The sequence below is a fragment of the Oreochromis niloticus genome, linkage group LG4, assembly GCF_001858045.2.
Source record: "Oreochromis niloticus isolate F11D_XX linkage group LG4, O_niloticus_UMD_NMBU, whole genome shotgun sequence".
NCBI lineage: Eukaryota > Metazoa > Chordata > Actinopteri > Cichliformes > Cichlidae > Oreochromis > Oreochromis niloticus.
In genome coordinates, this window is record NC_031969.2 from 5821409 (window position 1) to 5839822 (window position 18414).

At 42.7% G+C, this 18414-nt stretch overlaps 1 protein-coding gene across 4 annotated transcripts in view; it reads left to right on the plus strand.

Moving 5' to 3' along the window:
• Positions 1-1462: 1462 nt before the first annotated feature.
• The window catches only part of LOC109202015 (salivary glue protein Sgs-3), a 37977-nt gene continuing 21025 nt past the window's right edge, over positions 1463-18414 (plus strand). The window contains exon 1 of one of the 4 annotated variants that reach the window (XM_025906712.1): positions 1463-3717. The gene's annotated coding sequence lies outside the window, so the exon portion shown is untranslated. The remainder of the gene's footprint in view (positions 3718-18414) is intronic. The other 3 variants (XM_025906713.1, XM_025906710.1, XM_025906711.1) reach the window with 3 other exon arrangements.

Consider the following 18414-nt stretch of genomic DNA (forward strand, 5'->3'; position numbering starts at 1 on the left):
GTCTAATATAACCTAGTAAGCTATAGTAATTTTTCCTTTGGGAAGGTACCATCTGTGCAGTCTGCAATTCTGTAGAAGAAAGGTGTTGAATCTATTTAACCCTTTAAAACCGGTCGGAGCGGGCACGCTCCGTTTTGCGTAACTATTTTTAAATCCCGGTAGCTCTGCAACCACGTAAGCTAGAGCAATAATTTTTTTTTACATATGAAACCGGAGAAGTTGTACTTACATCTTATGCCATCAGCTTGTCCTAGGTCACGGTTTCCTTCCACATATAGCTTTGCAAAAACTGCATAAAAAGCGCTTGTAGCAACAAAAACATAATATTCCAGAAACACGTTTTGCCGATCCGATCAGCTGTTCATAACACTTCCTACGTTGGAATAGAGGTCAGCACGAACTTTTGCATGTCCGCCATTACCTGCCCGAAACCGGAAGTGACGTCATTTTCGCGGAAATGTAGTTTTTTTTACTGTCAGGGCCTCAGAGCCTATACTGGTGTTTTTAAAAGTTATCTTTGACTTTATGACTTTCTGTGTCGTTTCTGGGATGCTTAGAACTCGAATTGCACTGCTGGAAATAGTTTATTTTGATGCATATGCTGCTTTTTTGCAAATTTGCACTATAATATTTATTTTCGTTTTTCCTGCAGTATATAAAAATTGGTGTATTTCAAAAGTAAAACTATGAAGACACTTCAAATAAATTTCCTGTGGTGGGAAACTAGTTTGTGCAACTTTTTTGTATTTACAGTTTTGAGGGATAAGCCTCTTAAATTTCTCTAACTAGAAATATATGTAAAAAAAACAAAAACGATTTTCAATTTTTTGTAGTTTATTGCACTTTTTTGCAATTTATGTAATTACTATGCACTTAATGCATACATATTATTAAAATTTGGGCTATAATGGTTGTATTGATATATATCAACTTGAAATGCTCCCAAAATTGGCACTACAGCATGTAAAAATATAATATAAGCTCTGGCGGACTTGGTTCTATGGTAGGTCTTAAAGGGTTAAATAGTGTAAAAAAAAAAGAAAAGAAGAAGAAGACCGATTTCTCTGCATTTATTTTACACGTGCATTAAATTAAAGTCGATTACGTTCATTAAGCATTATGAGGTGGAGGGTGGGGAGTAGTTCCCTATTTTTTTTGCTGGGAGGTGGCAACCCTATTAGTTAGGTTGTTTAATATTTCCGCTAAGTACTGTTTAGAATACCAGAATAGGGAGGATGGAGTAGGTTTAAGTTTATTAGATTGATCAGTATTACTGGACCATCAAATATTTTGGGTGCAGTGTATTTTTTGCATACAGGTATAACAGAATAGCTTTAGTGTTTTGTTTTTTAAAACTTGATTTTGAACTTATACAAAGCACAGCAAGATATTAAAAAAAAACAGTTTTATTGATTATAAAATACACTATATCGGATTCATATCGGTATCGGCAGATATCAAAATTTATGGTATCGTATCGGACATAAAAAAGCAGTATCATGCCATCTCTATCAGACACAGCGAGGTCTGACAAGCGTGCAAATCCACGGACGCAGTTTGAAGTTTGAACAGGAACAGACTGCAGCACACTGCATCAGTGTGCTCTAAAATCAATTTCAATGGCTCCCCTCTGGGCGATGCCTCCGCTGCATCTCCTGCAGGACTGAGAGGAGGAGAGCCAGCTTTGTGCCCAAAGCCACCGTGCTTTTTAACTCCAGCCAATAAGACCATTTCCCACACCCATAAACATAAACTACACTCTTTTTATACTGACGACACTTTACTCACTTACAGTTATTTATTCACCCTTCAGTCACTTTAATTTCAAGACTGTGTAATTTGTGTATATACTGTATATTCTGTGTATTTATTATCTCACTCTTATTGCCTGTTTATGCCCTGTCCTTATTTTCAGCGTCATGCTGCTCTGTTGTATGTTAATTGCCCCTTGGGGATAAATAAAGTCTTTCTGATTCTGAATAATAGTAGTAGAAAATCCCAGAACGGTTATACGCCATTTAGGAGACAGGATGCAGTAGGGATAAAAGAAGCCTGGAGTCTTTTGGTCTTCCTCAGAGGTACTCTAAAACGGCGGCTGGAAGGCAACAACTCAAACTCACTGTGAAGTGGATGGTTCGAACAATTAACAATAGAATGAGCCTTTCTAATCACATTTTTATTGTAAATGGCCAAAAGTCCATTTTGCCAGTGCCCTGAAATTTTGCTAGCAGTTTTTACCAAAAGACCCAACCGATTCTTATTCTTCACCGTCAGGTTACCAAACCAGGCAGCGATACAAAAGGACATCACAGATTCGATAAAACTTCTATAAAACAAAGACAACATCTCAGAGGAGACATTAAAAGATCTAATTTTCCTTAAAAGGAACAGTTCAAAACACAGTTTATGACACACAGTTTATGGTCAAGTACCACACTTAGATATTTGTAACTCTCAACGATCCTAATATCAGCAGTTTTAATGACAGTAGGTGATGAGCTATAAGAGGACTTCCTAAAATCAATAATCATGTCTTTAGTTTTTGACACATTTAGTGAAAGGAAGAACTCATCACGCCGATCCACAAAATCATCTACAACCTGTCCATGGCCTGACTCGTCCCCCACCAGAAGACTGACGATCACTGTGTCATCAGCAAACTTCAGGATGTGTCTGTTCATGAAATTGCTGCGACACTCATTTGTGTACAGAATGAACAGAAGGGGAGAGAGGCAGCAACCCTGGGGTGATCCAGTAGAGGAGGAGAGCACATCAGAAAATACATGATTCACCCTCACGCATTGTGACCTATTAGTCAGAAAGTCTGTCACCCAACTGATCAGACTAGTGTCAAGATTAAAATGATTGTAAAGCCTGTCAGCAAGTAAGAAGGGTTGAATTGTATTGAATGCCGATGAAAAGTCAGCAAATAATAATCTTGCATGGGTGTGAGGGGCCTCAAGATGCTTATACAAGAGATGCAGGAGTGTGACAACAGCATCCTCAACACCTCTTCCTGCTCTATAGGCGAACTGGAAGGGGTCAAGATGGTGTTCAACATGCATTAAAATCTTCTTCTTAATAACTCATCATTCATTCCACAGAATCAAACAACAATATAAAAAATAGCAAATATAAAAGTATAAACACACAAATAACGTTTTGCTAAAAATGATGGATGGATATTGCATTAATTATAAATTATTATAGATCATTTCGAGATTGAAGCCATAAATCTATTTCGAGAAAAAATCGAAACGTGGGGATTACAATTGTTGTTTCAAGACAAACTGCCACGGGTGATATAACCTCTGAGTTAGTGAAATCATACTTCAGAATCAGTTTTGGTGACAAGGACATTTCTCTTTCAGCACATAAGCACAGTGTGGTGATCAATATGGTGCAGAGAGCTGCTTCTGGTCAGAAGGGAAAACAGCAAACTTGGAAGAGTGGATTTGTATGAAATGTCATGTTCAGGTCGTGATCCTATAGGAACAGTGACCGAATTAAAAAGCGATGAAATGCAGCCAAGTAAACATTCGGAACTTCCACAACTTTCCAAAATCCTCATTACTTTTGTGACAAAAATAATTCGGCAGTCTATTTAAATAGGCCCCCAGTAGTCTGGAAACTCCGGGGGATGATGACATGCAACACTACAAAAGCTGAAAGTGAAAGTAAAGATGCCAGAATGGATCAGCACCTCTCCAAGGCACGGTAGGCTGCAAAGAGCATTCTGCATTCTAACTGTGTTCAGTGTGTGTCGCTGAAATTGGTCATCTTTAGCTTTTCTGCGAAATCGGTGTTGCGTGTGTTCAGTTAACTGGACATAGAAATGTGGCTGAGTGTGACGCTGTGACGCCTGTCAAGGTATCTTTTGCGCAGTGTGACGAGCGAAAATAATGTGAAATTTGTGCAAAGTTGGCAAAGGGGGAGGCGGAGAGAGGGGGGTAAATCGGAAACAATCATCCGACTTCAGAGTGTTTTAATCCCGTCGCCGTTCACCGTTAACGATCGAAACACGTACAAAGAGCGGATTCGTGGGTATCATACCTGCATGACTGTCGCCTTCGACGTGACCTACGTACGTGGCGAACTTGGTCACCAGCATTCACGCTTCTGCTGCATGTTTCTCGCATTAGACAAATCAGCATGTCATGTCCACGCTTTTAAAGCAGTAAAATCCTGGGACCTCACCGATGTTTGTCCCGCGACTTTCCCCACGTCCTTCTGCCTTCTGATAGTTTCAGCTGTCTTCCTCGAGGAATATGCTGACAGCTTTGAGTCCTCAATGTCGAGGCAATGATTAACAATCACTCGGTGATTAATTAAAAACATGCAGGAAAAAGTATTTTTTTTATTGCCAAAACGTGTTCATCAGCCAAATTGGTGGTAAAACAGGTGGTGGTAGAATCTGTCAAATAGTCCGTATACAGTCATTTTGAGCCAGAGAGAACATTCCTGTCACAAGGTAGCTGCAGTTCCTTTTGGCAATGAGTGATGTGGCCAGCAGCACAAATTGCTAGGAATCTAACATATCAGTAATAAAAACACATTTTAAGTGAACAAAAAGGATTGGATTGATTACAGTGTAGAACACGAAGTAGGTGTATTAACACAGAGTCATAAAGATATTTGCAGAACAAACATTTCCTTTATTTTTTATGATAATGTTTATTTAACAGCTGATTTGTTTTTTTCCCCTTTTTGAATGGAAATTGTCTTTAGAGAGACATCTTGCATGTCCAGGGTAACGCCAGCCCCGCCTTTTGTTATGGTGCGGTCTGTGTCATTCACAAACAGCACACACAGTTTTTCATCCTGTTAATTTAAAGCCTTGTGGGAAGTAACTCCTGCTGTTTACAGAGAGCTCTGTTGTATAATGTGCTAAGTGCATGACTCCACAACTACTCTGTGTGGATTTATTCGATTATCTGTTTTCCTTTCAGTTATGTTTGGTTCTTTATATCCCCCAACTTTGCTTTTTTCTAACTCTCAAGTAAACAGTTTCACACAGAGAAGGATTGCAAAATGTGAAACAGCAGTTAGAGAATAAAATGTGATGCAACCCAACAAAGGACATGGAAAAGATGATTTGATGTTCACTCTGAAAAGTGAAACGTATTAAAAGTGCTTACTTTTTAAAATTTTGATAATTTCTTCCTATAGACATAGTGAGCATCTCAGTTACATTTAAACATTTTAACCTTTTACCAAGTAAGAATTTCAAAATAAAGCGCGACAATTGTGAAACAAAAGTTTGATTTTAAAATTCTGTCCCAGGTAAATTTCTAGGTGTCAATAAGGATTCTTCAGCTGATCTGCTGCTTGTTTAGGAACAAAAGTTTATGTGATCATCGAAACCAAGGTTGGGACTAATCTTTGCCTGTTACTGATCGGATTTACACAACAGACATGTTGTTGTTTAATAATAATGTTGATAACTACAGCATGTCTCAAAACCATCTGGATAGTGTCAAGTTTACCACACTATAACATCAGCTCTTCCTGTAACTACAGTCTGGGAATATGGCAGGCAGATGCTGGAGAGGAATGTTATCCTGGAGGATTTTATCTGCTCAGCAGTCCGGGTCTGCTTTTTCCTTTTTTGTTTCATCACACCTTAAATGTGTGAGTTGATAAAAGGTGTGCATGGCAGGCAGGCTTTTCTTCTACTGTTTTCTTCTACTTCTACTGTAATAGATGCAATGTGTGTGTTTTAGCATCGTCTTGCTATTTTTGTGCTATATTCAAGAGGCGTCATCTAGATGGGAGCAGATGTTGCTTTAAAACAGGGTTGGGAAGCTCCAGGCCACATAGCTGGGGTCCTGCAGGGTTTTAGATATATCTTGATCCAACACAGCTGATTTAAGTGGCTAAATTACATCATCAACAGGTCTTGAAGTTAAAATTTAAAATTTAGATTTTTTATTTTAAATGAACTTTGGCTCAGACAAAATGAGTGTTTCAAACTTCCTCAATGGAGATGCGTATGGGCTCAAAATGTGGTCATAAATATTTTGTACTTGTAAATCAGGATTTGTGTGTGCGTAAAAAAGATTTTGTGTGTGCGTAAAAAAGATTTTGTGTGTGCGTAAAAAAGATTTGTGTGTGGACTTAGCCAAAAAACCCCTGCAAGTTACACGTACGAATTTTGACCCTATTTTTCTTCCTTTCATCTGATTGGTCAATGTCATGTCAATCACAAATGTAATAATCCAATCAGAGAACAGATGGGTTTGGCTGTCGGAGGGGCGCTTTTTTGAACTGCAGGTCTTTGAAGGGAATAAATGCCCTTTTACATGCCAACCCAGCGTTTTCCTTCATCACCACGAAGGAAAACAGTCTGTGGTCGTCCGAGTTTGGTGATTTTTGTGTCACAGGTCTACGTGCTTAATACAGGGACTTCCGCAGCCTTTTCAACAGCGCTGCGGACCGCGCGCGGGGGTGTGTGGGGGGGGGCAGTGTTTTGGAAATGACAGTCTTCATTACAAAGCTTTCTTCGTTATGAATTAGCATACATGTTTTTATTGAACATTTGAAGAACTAGCAAAAAAACCGAAACTCTTGTAGAGGACATAAAGTCAGAGATAGAAACGACAAGGAGCAGGTGCATCTAGTACAGGTAGAGCTGCTGCAAAAAACCCACAGAGCCCAGCAGCCAGCGCAACTAATTCTGGATCCTTGGCTTTTAGTTAGCAGCACATCCTGCGTCGGATGTGAAAGGACCTTTATGCTGCGCACTGTGACTCACAGCAATGCTCCCAGGTCAGCTTTGACTTTGTGTTAAACTAATCCTAAAGTAATAATGGTATTTCTAACCACTGACATACCACAACTTTATCCTTTCAACAGCTGCTGAAAGTAAGGGGACCTAGCTGCTATCGGAGATTTATATAGAGATCCTCCAGCTTCAAACTGTATTACCCTTCAAAGACCTGCAGTTCAAAAAAGTGCCCCTCCGACAGCCAAACCCATCTGTTCTCTGATTGGATTATCACATTTGTGATTGACATGACATTGACCAATCAGATGAAAGGAAGAAAAATAGGGTCAAAATTCGTACGTGTAATTCGTACGTCCACACACAAATCTTTTTTAACGCACACACAAATCTTTTTTACACACACACAAATTCTTTTTTTTACACACACACACAAATTCTTTTTTACACACACACACAAATTCTTTTTTACACACACACACACACACACACACACACACACACACACATTCTTTTTACGCATACAAATCTTTTTTACACACACACAAATTCTTTTTACACATACAAATCTTGATTTACAAGTACAAAATATTTATGACCACATTTTGAGCCCATAGATGCGGATCACACAATGAACAGTGTTCACAGATAGTGATCTCTCGAAGTGTGGTGCTGAGCCCATGCACTGATTTCCAATACAGGATCAACTAATTTTCAGACTTTTCCATTAAAAACAAGTCTATAATCAGGGGTGCACATAAGTGGTCCGCAGGTGCGCATGCATTGTCAAAATAAAAGACGCGCACCAGATAAGAAGTTGCAACGCGCGTTTGCGTACATATAAAAGGCACTGTTTTTGTCCGCTGGAGTGGGATTTTCACGGCATATTCTGCACCACATCTCTGTGCGTTCATCATTTGTTTGAAGCCACCTCACCTCCTGCAAGCACTTTTCCGAGAATACGCGCTTCTTTTGCAGTTCGGACTCCTGACATTTCTTTGGAGGTGGAGGAACACCAAAGTAATTGCTTAAAGGAGCTTGCTTCTTCGACATCTTTAGAAGTTCTAAACAAATGTCTGTCCTCCAGAAAATCTTATGTACGCAAACGCGTGTTGCAACTACTTATCTGGTGCGCGTCTTTTATTTTGACAGCGCATGCACACCTGCAGACCACTTATGTGCACCCCTGTTTATAATGTCGAAATTGGCTGAGTGTTTTGATTAGATGTACTGCAGATGATGAGATGGAAATGTTTGTCTGAAATAGTTCCACAACTTGTAGCTGCAGTTTTTTTTGCAGATTTACCCATATGGAAAAGATATATATAAATCTTATAAAGTTTGTATATGTCTGGTGTAAAACTTGTATTAAAAGCATACAAGAGTGAAAACTGATATAAGATCCCTAGAAAAATTATATAAATGAAACTTTTATGTTTTGGATACTTACTAAAACAATATATGAAAGTGGCCACTTTCATGAGTAAATCATATAAGCCTTATATGATTCACTATATGAAGTAGGCCACATCTTATGCAAGTCTTTTATAAGTTTTTTCTATTTCTTTTCCATATGGGTAACTTCTGCCAGTCTTTACGTCTGAGAAGCTGTGCACTGCTCGGTGTTTTGAAGGAAGGCTCAGAGGAGGTTGGAGATTGTTACCATCATGGGCTAATGAATGAGAATGAGTAGTCATCAATCAGTAGAGAAAGACACACATGGACTGCTAACTCTGAAACGATCCAAGTATAATTTAAGTCACTCAGTAATTTAAAATAATACATGAACTCAGGAGACTTAAACAGAAACTCACCTCAGCTGCCCTCCCATGTGGTAGTGAAGAAAGAGTGAGCTGTAGGTGAATGCAGCCCTTATATAACGGGTGACACGTGAGCGCAATTAAAGGCAACCACCACACCCAATCTAAGGGTGAGGAAAAGGAACAAGGTGCATCTGGTGAAGTGAGTGTGCTGAAAGGTCTTTACAACAGTCGGTGTATGGCTTTTTGTCAGACTCAGGGACAAAGCTGTCATTTATGTGTAGCTATTTTCCTCGTTGCTGTGTTTCAAAAATGAGTTTCTGACATGACTTGTCGAGTGACTAGCCAATCGATGGCATGCAGTTTTTGGATCGCCTCAGATTGCTCTGAACCCCGGCTGAGTAGGTACTAAAAAACTACCACCTATTTGAAAACTCGATCATGGGACTAACCTGTTGTCCATTAACCTAAATAAATACATAATTAGTCGTTCCTCTGTTTCTCTTTAGTACTTTATCACTTTACTTTTCTAGTCGTTTGTTGGCTGATCCCAACTTTTTTCTAGTATTGTTGTCAAGTGTTTTCTGTCTGTGAGGAGCCTACACTTGAAAAAGACCAGACTTTGAATCTCACTCCATTTATTTTTGACCAGTTTCTTAGGTAGATAGGTAGTAGGTAAATAGGTAGGTAGGTAAATAGGTAGGTAGGTAAATAGGTGAAAAACCGATAGCCCGTCTAGTCCAAAGTCTTCCTCACAGTGGCAAGTGGATTGCTTTGTTTGCTGTCCTCTCAGTATGTCGCTCTCCGGTCAAATGACTGCTGCATGCATTTTAAGGCTTACTAGGCACGCCCGCCCTTGATTGCTCTAATTCAGCTCACCTGGCGGAGCAGCGCGCACCAGGTCTAATCAGCAGCAGCGCAGAGCAGGTAGTGCAGGAGGAGGAGAAGAGCAACAGCCACACCTACTAGGTCAGCGCGACACCTCCCACTCGATCTTTCCTCAGCACTGCATGGAAAGATCGCACTCAGGTGGGCTGGTCCCTGGCTTGATCTTCCACCGGTAAAAGGACCACAAGACGTCGGATGTCCCGATGTAAAATGGTGCTCAGCTCAGGACTTCTGGTAGCAGATTTTGGACTCTTGACTGCAATGCTGGAACTTGGAGAGACGCTCACTTGCACATCCCGAACGATCCCTTGCGGATGAACAGGTTTGGTCCAGCGAGTTGGCTCCAGGACCTCCAGAAGTTGGTGACCATGGTTTGTTCTTCTTTTATCCCTCACATGATAGGGTCCAAACAGGTCGACAGATGTCAATTTGAATGGTGCAGCAGGATTTGACCTCTCTTCAGGTAAGTCTACCATCACTTGCTTACAGGTTCTTGCCTTTGCCTTCTTGCAGACGATGCACTGGTCAACGACCTTTTGGGGAATAATTTGGGGAATAAGGTTCCTGCCACTCCGTCATGTCCCTCGCTGTGTGCTTCTCTGGCAAGGAGGGTGGATAACCAGGCTTGGAATGGTAGAAGGGGAACGGCTTTGCGGTCTTCTTTGAAGGTCTGGATTTTGCCACCACAGACTAGAAGTCCACTTGTTTGGTCTCTGTAAACAACTAGTCTGTCTGTTGTGGTGCTTGGGAAGTTGACGCCCTCTTGTGCTGCTAGGAAAAGGTCTTGAAAAGCATCTCGTCTCACGCTGACTGTGAGGACACCCGAAGATGGTACTACCTCCCACTTTTCTTGGTCTCTGGTCTTGGATCTCATAAACCTTCCGGCAACCCTCCAGACCCACGCCACGGTCCCAATCAGCCTTCTCAGGTTGCTGAATCGCCTTTCGTCGATGAGCTGTTGGGTTGCTACTCCTGCCAGTGGTCTTCTCGACTCTACGTGTACTGAGTCTTGAGCTGCATTGGTGTGGATTCTGGTAAGGACCGCAACAAAAGCCTTTTTCTGTAGCTTTGTGACCTTTTCTCGAGCTTGGGCAGCGACTTCTCCGGCAGATTTCTTCAGCCACTCCTTCTTCAGCCACTCAGGAAGTTGGAGAAACTTTGGACCCGACTGCCACTCGGAGTCCTCTGTTAGGGCATTTGGACTGGCCCCTCTGGTGAGAATGTCTGCAATGTTTGCTGACCCGGGAATCCACCACCAATCTTGGACATCAGTGCTACTCTGGATTTCACCAACACGGTTTGCAAAGAAGGTCTGGAAACCGTAGCTCTCCCGCTGGATTGCACCCAAGACGGTCTGGCTGTCGACGAGGTGGTACCATTTTTTGACCTGGATTCTGCAGTGTCTCTGGAAGTAGGTCTTCAGACGTGCAGCAAAGACGGCGCCACATATCTCTGCTTTAACAGGATCACCCTTATGATTGAGAGGCGTCAGTTTGGCTTTAGACTCCACTAGCCTCACGATGACACTATGGCTGCAACTCCAGCGAAGGTACATCACTGCGCCATATGCGTGTTCACTGCCATCAGAAAACGTGATGACACTGGGCTCTGCACAGGGATCTGGTGGAGTCAGGGCTCTAGTGAAATGCAGTTTCTTCAGGTCAGCATATTCTTCCAGAAGTTTTATGGCGTCTTCTCGGAGACCTTCAGACAAGGCTGCGTCCCATGTGTCTTCGAGGCGGTACTTTACTTTTGCTTCTTGGAAAGCTCTCCTTACCAGGATGGCACCCTTCTGTTTGACAGGAGTCACAAGACCGAGTGGGTCATATAGGCCGGAGACTTGGCTTAGCAGTTCTCGCCTGGTTAGTGGATCAGGTGTTCGCTCTCTGACTTCTTCTCTGAGCAGGTCTTGACCAAGGCGCATTTTCCTCCTTTTCTTTGAAAAGTTCACTGCAACCATGACATGAAGTTTGTCATCATTGATGGTGTAGCCAAGGCCAAGGGCTTTGTTGTCATCTTCCGTCAGCTGGTTTGGCAGGATTATGGTCTTTGCCTCTAATCGAGGCAACTCTTTCTTTGCCTCCTCCCTCCCACTTTGACTGGAGTAGACCCAAGGCTTCATGTAGAATCCTCCAGCTCTCAGGATGCGCTCGATGTTGGCTGTTAGGCGTCTCAAATGGTCGAGGTCATTGTGTGATGTCAGGATATCATCGACATGAGCATCTTCTTCCAGCACACGTTTCTCTTCTTTGAAGTGACTGAATGAAGGTAGGTTTGCAGTTTCTCTCATGGCGACTTGGGCTATGCAACCAGCAGGTTTGTCTCCAATGTTGACTCTTGTTATGGCATAGTCTTCTATGTCTGCATCTTCTGTGTCACGCCACAAGAATCTGTGCAAGTGGACCTCTCGATCTTCCAGCCAGACAGAGTTGTACATCTTGCGGATGTCACCAAGGGCGGCGTAGACACCAGCTCGGAACCTCAGCAGGACAGCTCTTATCGGGTTCAGGACATCAGGACCTTTGATGAGAATGTCATTCAGGCTGAGGCCTCTGTACTTCTGGCTGCTGTTCATCACCAACCTCACTGGGGTAGAGACCGAGTGTGGATTTGGCGCAATGAGGTGGCTTATATACCATACTGGCCCAGTCCAACTCTGCAGGACTTCTTTGGACAGCTTCACTGCAGCTCTGCGGTTTACCATGTCATGAACTTGTGCAGTATAGGCTGTCTTCCACTCAGGTTCTTTAGATAGCTTCATCTCGGTTCTGATGAATGTTGCTTCTACTGCTTTCCTGTTATTTGGCAAGGTTGCTGGATCTTCTACCCATGGGTACTTGGCATGCCAATGCGGTTCACTGCTGTGGTCATCTCCAGTTGAATAAGTCAGGCCATTTCTCACGATCTCCATCTCCCTCTCTTCTGCGAGCGTCATTTCTTTACCCCCTGGCTGGCAGTTCCCACAACGACACCCTCCACATCTCGGCTGGCAAGCGGCTCCAATGCTTTCCCACCTCCACCACTTCAGAAAGTCTCTGCTGCTGGTAGCTGTGGTGGATAGAGTCTCAGGGTGATCAGGATGCTGACAGGAAGCTAGGTCTTTAGTGAACTCCTGGTACTTGAATGCAGCAGCTCTCATTGATCTTGCGAAGTGCGTCTTGGAGGTGCGGGCCATCAAGGTGACTTCCTCAAAGAGGTCTGGATGCGTGCCCCCGATTGTCTTGCCAAGTGGACCGTCCCAGAGCACCAGGTCACCGATGGAGCGGATCTTTTGGGGCACCAGCTGGCCTTCTTTATGGCTGATTAGAAGCTGGATCTCTCTGGGTCTGATGAGGTCTTGGAGAGGGACGTCAGGGAAGATCTTCTGCAGCTTCTGAGGTGGAACATGTCTTTTCACTTCAGCAATCTTGTCCAGACCATAGCAGACTAACTGGTGAGGCTTTAAAGTTCCTCTCGAGGTGTTGACACGGATCTTGAGAAGGTAGCGCTTGGTTGCCACAGACACCTTCATACCTCCGACACCGTGGATGACAAGCATGACGTCTTCACTGCGAAGGTTGAGCTTACTTGCAGCTTTGTGGGTTATGTAGTTTGTGTCAGATGCTAGATCAATTAGTGTCCCAATTCTCTGCCCATCATTGGTGATGACGTCAAGGAGCATCAGAATCACAGGGTACTCTTTTAGACCAGTCTCCTCCAGTAGACCTTTCTCCGCTGCCATGGAGTTGAAGGCTCGTGATGCGACGTTGCAGAAAGCTTTCCGACACTGCTGTGCTAGCTCTGGCGATAGTTTAGAGATGAACTCTTCTTGAACCTCTGTGTACCTCCTCCCCTCAGCTCTCACCGGACCAGACTTGGGCCTTTGTGATAAGGGTCGTGGCAGGGGACAAAGAAGGTAATGATGCTGGTCTTTGCACTCTGGATTTCCACACAGGTAAGTTGTCTTTCTGCAGGGTCCGTCGTGGATCTCGAGACACCTCTCGCAGGCTCCAAGTTGCTGCACTGCATCCTTTTTCTCCTGTAACTTTGTGTTGGTTCTAAACCGTCTGCAGATGTAGAGCTTCCTCTTGTGCTTCGGGTCCCCACAGATGATGCAGCCTGCTGGATCAGTACTGGATTTAACTGACTTGGTACGGGCGTACTTTATTGGGAACTTTGTTCTCTCCTTGGCAGGGTCGACGTCTCTCAGCTGGTCTAACTGCTCGTAGATGGACTCCTGAGATTGGAGGTATGCGAGCAGCTTGTCAAACCGGTTCTGATGAGTTACAGCATTCTTTGGATCAGCAGCGTGGGTAAGCCAGTCTTTCTTTAGGGACTCAGGCAGCTTGCTTTCAACAGACTTTATTACTAATAGGTTCTTTATGGCATCTGCTTTATCCAGCTCATTCAAATCATAGAGGGCCTTTTCAACTGCGTGGATAAGCTCTATTATTCTTCTAGGCTGGTTGCTACGGACAGGAGGGATAGCTTGAAGCTCCTCAATGATTTCAATGGCGATGGTGGCTTGGTTTCCATAGCGGTTCTCAAGGACTCTGAAGATCTCATCTGTCGAGGTGTATGTGGACAGGCGCAGATCTTTGGCCACTTTATCATCGAGGCTATCGAGAAGTTGGAATTTCTTTACTTCCATGGACCCGGTTGGTTCACCTTGCTTTTGCAGAGCCTCCCATTCCTTCCGCCATCTGTAGAACTCACGCTGGCTGCCGGTGAACTTTGGTAAAGCTGTGGCTTTCAGTTTTATGGCTGCGACCGGGGCTGCATTGCGGACTGTGACAACTGCTTGGTCGGCATCTCTTTTAATTCTCTCTGCTTTGATCAGGGCTGCCTTCCCTGACACCAGCTTTGGAAGGCAGGTTTCGAGCTCCATTAGTCGACGATCACAATCTCGCCTCTCAGCAGGTGGAGCCCAGCGGTTCCATGTCTGGTGTGCCTGCTTAGCTTTCCTCACCAGTTCTTCTAGGTGGTGGAGCATAAAATCATATACCTCCAGGGGCGTATCAGGCTGAGTGGATGAGATGTTCTCACACTCTATTTCTGCTGATTTTAGAGCAAGGGTCAGTTCTCTTTCACCATATGATGTCCACAGGGTCTCTCTGATCAGGTGCTTCGCCTCCTTCAACTTCTGCTCACATTCTTTCTCCGTTTTCTCGACGTCTGCTCTCTGTTGGCCCATCAGCTCCGGTGTGCCCTCTGCTTCACACTGCGTGATGTAGGCGGCCTCAAGCTCCTCATTCACGTCAATCACTTTGGAGCACTCTGCTGTAAGTCTCTTGAAGGAATCCTGTAGCTCCTCTACAGACATATCCATGTGGGTCCTTCTTATATGGTTGGTGAGTCTGGAAAACAGTCTCTTTGCTGTGGTTCGCTGTATTTTCAGCTCTTCGAGTGACTTGGACTCAGCCATGCTGCTTCCTTAGTTATCGGTGGGACAGGCAAACGGCAAGTTGTGATTTCCTCCAGGCCCCCAGGTGGAGTCTTCTCCGTCTCTGTGGTGAGCTTTTGTGGAGTCTTCACTGGTCAAGGCCGGTTTCTTTACTGGCCAGGCCGGTTTTTCACTGTCAAGTGTTTTCTGTCTGTGAGGAGCCTACACTTGAAAAAGACCAGACTTTGAATCTCACTCCATTTATTTTTGACCAGTTTCTTAGGTAGATAGGTAGTAGGTAAATAGGTAGGTAGGTAAATAGGTGAAAAACCGATAGCCCGTCTAGTCCAAAGTCTTCCTCACAGTGGCAAGTGGATTGCTTTGTTTGCTGTCCTCTCAGTATGTCGCTCTCCGGTCAAATGACTGCTGCATGCATTTTAAGGCTTACTAGGCACGCCCGCCCTTGATTGCTCTAATTCAGCTCACCTGGCGGAGCAGCGCGCACCAGGTCTAATCAGCAGCAGCGCAGAGCAGGTAGTGCAGGAGGAGGAGAAGAGCAACAGCCACACCTACTAGGTCAGCGCGACAATTGTTGTCATCAAATTCCAAATGAGCTAATATTTTCTATGAAACGGGGAAATGTGGTAGTTTGAACATTTGATGTTTTCTGTTTTATCGTGAATAAAATATAGATTTATGAGATTTGAAAATCATTGTATTTTGCCTTTATTTAGATTTATTTATTAACACCTTTAACAACATTGGATTTGGGTTTGTATCTACAATCGTTATTAATAATAATTTAAATGATAGAATAATAGAGGAAGCAAAGTGTGTGGAGTGCAGAAACAATAAAGATAGACTTTAGTCAAAACCCTGACAGTGAGGAAATTTGCAGCACAGACGGATCAGTGATACTAAATAACACAAACGCATTAACATGTGGTGCTGTGGATCACTGTAATGAATGCCTTTGATTTACTCTGTCATTACTTTGTAAGCAGTGATTTATCAGCACAGAGACAGATGTCAGAGCTAATTAACACTTTTGAAGGGGGAACAATGGATCACTTTATTATACTGAGAAAACTACAAGTAACCAGTATTTTCACATACCTGCTTTTTTATGTCTGTAAAAAAAACAAAGATAAACTATCGTTAGAAAGTGTTGTGAAAGCAAGACTCCTGCCTGAGCGTGTCATCTGCTTGGCAAAGTTCGTAGAAGCCAATCCTGCCATGTGACATAAAACCTGAGGCACAGGTAGACAGTTTGCTTGACTGTGGGAAAATGTGTCACAAAGTGATGGAAAATAAATAAAAAATTAATTAAACTCTCCGCAAAAAAAACAACATGCACGTGTTCATCTGCAGTTAGACCAGTTTTACCTCATGCCTAAACATAAGTCTGCTCGCATTTCTTGCAAATGGGATCAAACCGCCAGGCTTCAAAACAGTAAACAATGCGCTCTACCTCCTAAGCCACAGCCACGCCAAGTATGTATTGCTGAGTGGCTGTGGCTTTCTTAAACCATGTGATAGCTGCGCAGTGGTTCAGTGACATGGATGACAAAAGTAGTAGCAACTCCTGATAAAGAACTAGAAGGAAGTTGGAGCCTCTCTGAGGTGTGTCTGTTTATCCTCGCACATTTGTCTTTATTTGCGTCATGTTTTTGGGAGGGATGATATTAAAGGAAGAGAAGAATTAGTCTGTACCAGGTACATATGCTATGTTTAGATTTGATTATATGGCATGTGCAAAGTCTTAACTTTGCTAATCATAAAACAGCTCTAGTTGACATCTCTTTAAAACAATACAGAGATATTTTAGACATGCAGCCACAGTTCACATTCTGTTGATGGCTTTAATTCATTATTTTAAAATTACTTTTAGACTGAGCGTTTACAATGAATAACTTTTCAACGATTTTGTAAGTAGGCGGTACAGCTGTGTGAGTGAAATCCCAGTGCTGTGGACCTAAAAGTGGCAAGTGCAGTTTGGTTCTACACTATACTTTTTGCTCTAAGGTTTGCTTTCAGCCAGTTTACTGATAGTGATGCTGTTCCTAACCTGTATGATTTATTGATTCATTAGACTCAATGACCAAAAGTCTCTAATGTAGATAACAAGGAGAATTATGCAGGAAAGATTCATTTTGTCTTTCAGTTTCATAAAAATCTTTGATCTGCCACATTAAATAAAAACCTTCAAAGCACAAGCTGGATTTAATTCTAACTGCTGTTCCAACATGGCCAGCATGGGCAACACGGGCAATTATATATTTATAATACTGTGAGGGCAAAGTCGTCACTCACAAGCTCAATTTTTTTTTTTAGAAATATGCAAACAGATTTTTTTTTCTTTTGCTAAGACCTAACACATGGCATAATTATATTAATCTTACTGTGACCAGACCACAAAAAACCCCACCCCCACAAAAAACAACCAAACAAATTAAAAACCTAGAATAATAAAATAATAGATAATAGAAAGCTTAAAAACATCCATAAGTCCCATCTTCTGTACAGTAGGGCTTTCAGGTTTTAAGTGGATTTCTGCTTTGTTTTGTACCTAAAATGCATCAGATCAGAAACCTGCCAGTATTCAATATAATTGTCACTGAAAAATGTTTGTGAAGGTTTGGGATTTTTTTTCTAAAGCTCCTTTGAGTGTGATCTTTGTAAACCTTTAAAACAAAGGCCAGAATGATCGTTTAATGTTTGTTAATAGCCTTGTTGACGGCAAGGTTTTACTTAATAGACTTGAGGCTTTGGCTGGTTTCTTTGGCTCTTGATTAAAATTCAAAACCAGCAAGAATTCTGAGCTCAAAAACTCAAAACAAGACCATGACACCACAATGTTCTCTGCTTTCAACATTATTCCTTTAGCTGTGATCCTTCAATCTTTTCATGACATTTTCTCATCATTTTTATGCAGCTGACACATAGTTATACATGTCTTTTAAGCCTTCAGAATCAGAAATACTTTATTAATGCCAAAGGAAATTATGGGTTACAGCACTAACAAAGGAACCCTCCAACCAAACATGCTTTACACAAACATCACATTGGGGAGACAGGTCAGAGAGGTAGGCTGATAAGAAAAACAACAAAAATACACAACATGAGGTGAGAGGAGGAGAAAAAAAAGCTCCACCCAGACTGAGCTCCTGATGGGAGAACAGTTTGAGAACAGAAAAAACACCTCAGCACAAAAAAGAGCATGAATCTTAATACACCATATAAACACATGATAAGCAACAGGGTGGGTATGGGGTGAGAGAGAGATGGTGTAGACAGCGCATTCGGTCCTGCAGCATAACTGCGCTGGTCCAGTCAACCGGTCATCTGCATCAGGAGGGGACAAGCATCAAAGGCCGTTGGAAAGGGAGGGGGGATGTATATATGTGTATTTGTGTCCGTGTGTGTGTGTGTATCCTGAGTTTAGCTGAGAGAGTGTCCTTCGCCCGGTCAGGATAAATAAACAGTTTTCCAGCTGACCCAGGTGGCCTTGGAGGGATCAGGGAGAAAGTCAACGAGTGTCATTATTGCTATTAGGGAGAGAATTGTTGATGTTCTCCTCAGAGTCAGGTCTTTGAGCTCTGTCAAGTGTCCAACGGTGCCGTCGAAGATGGGGGGGTAGCCGCATGATGATGGTGGTTATGTTGTTTAGGACGAACAGA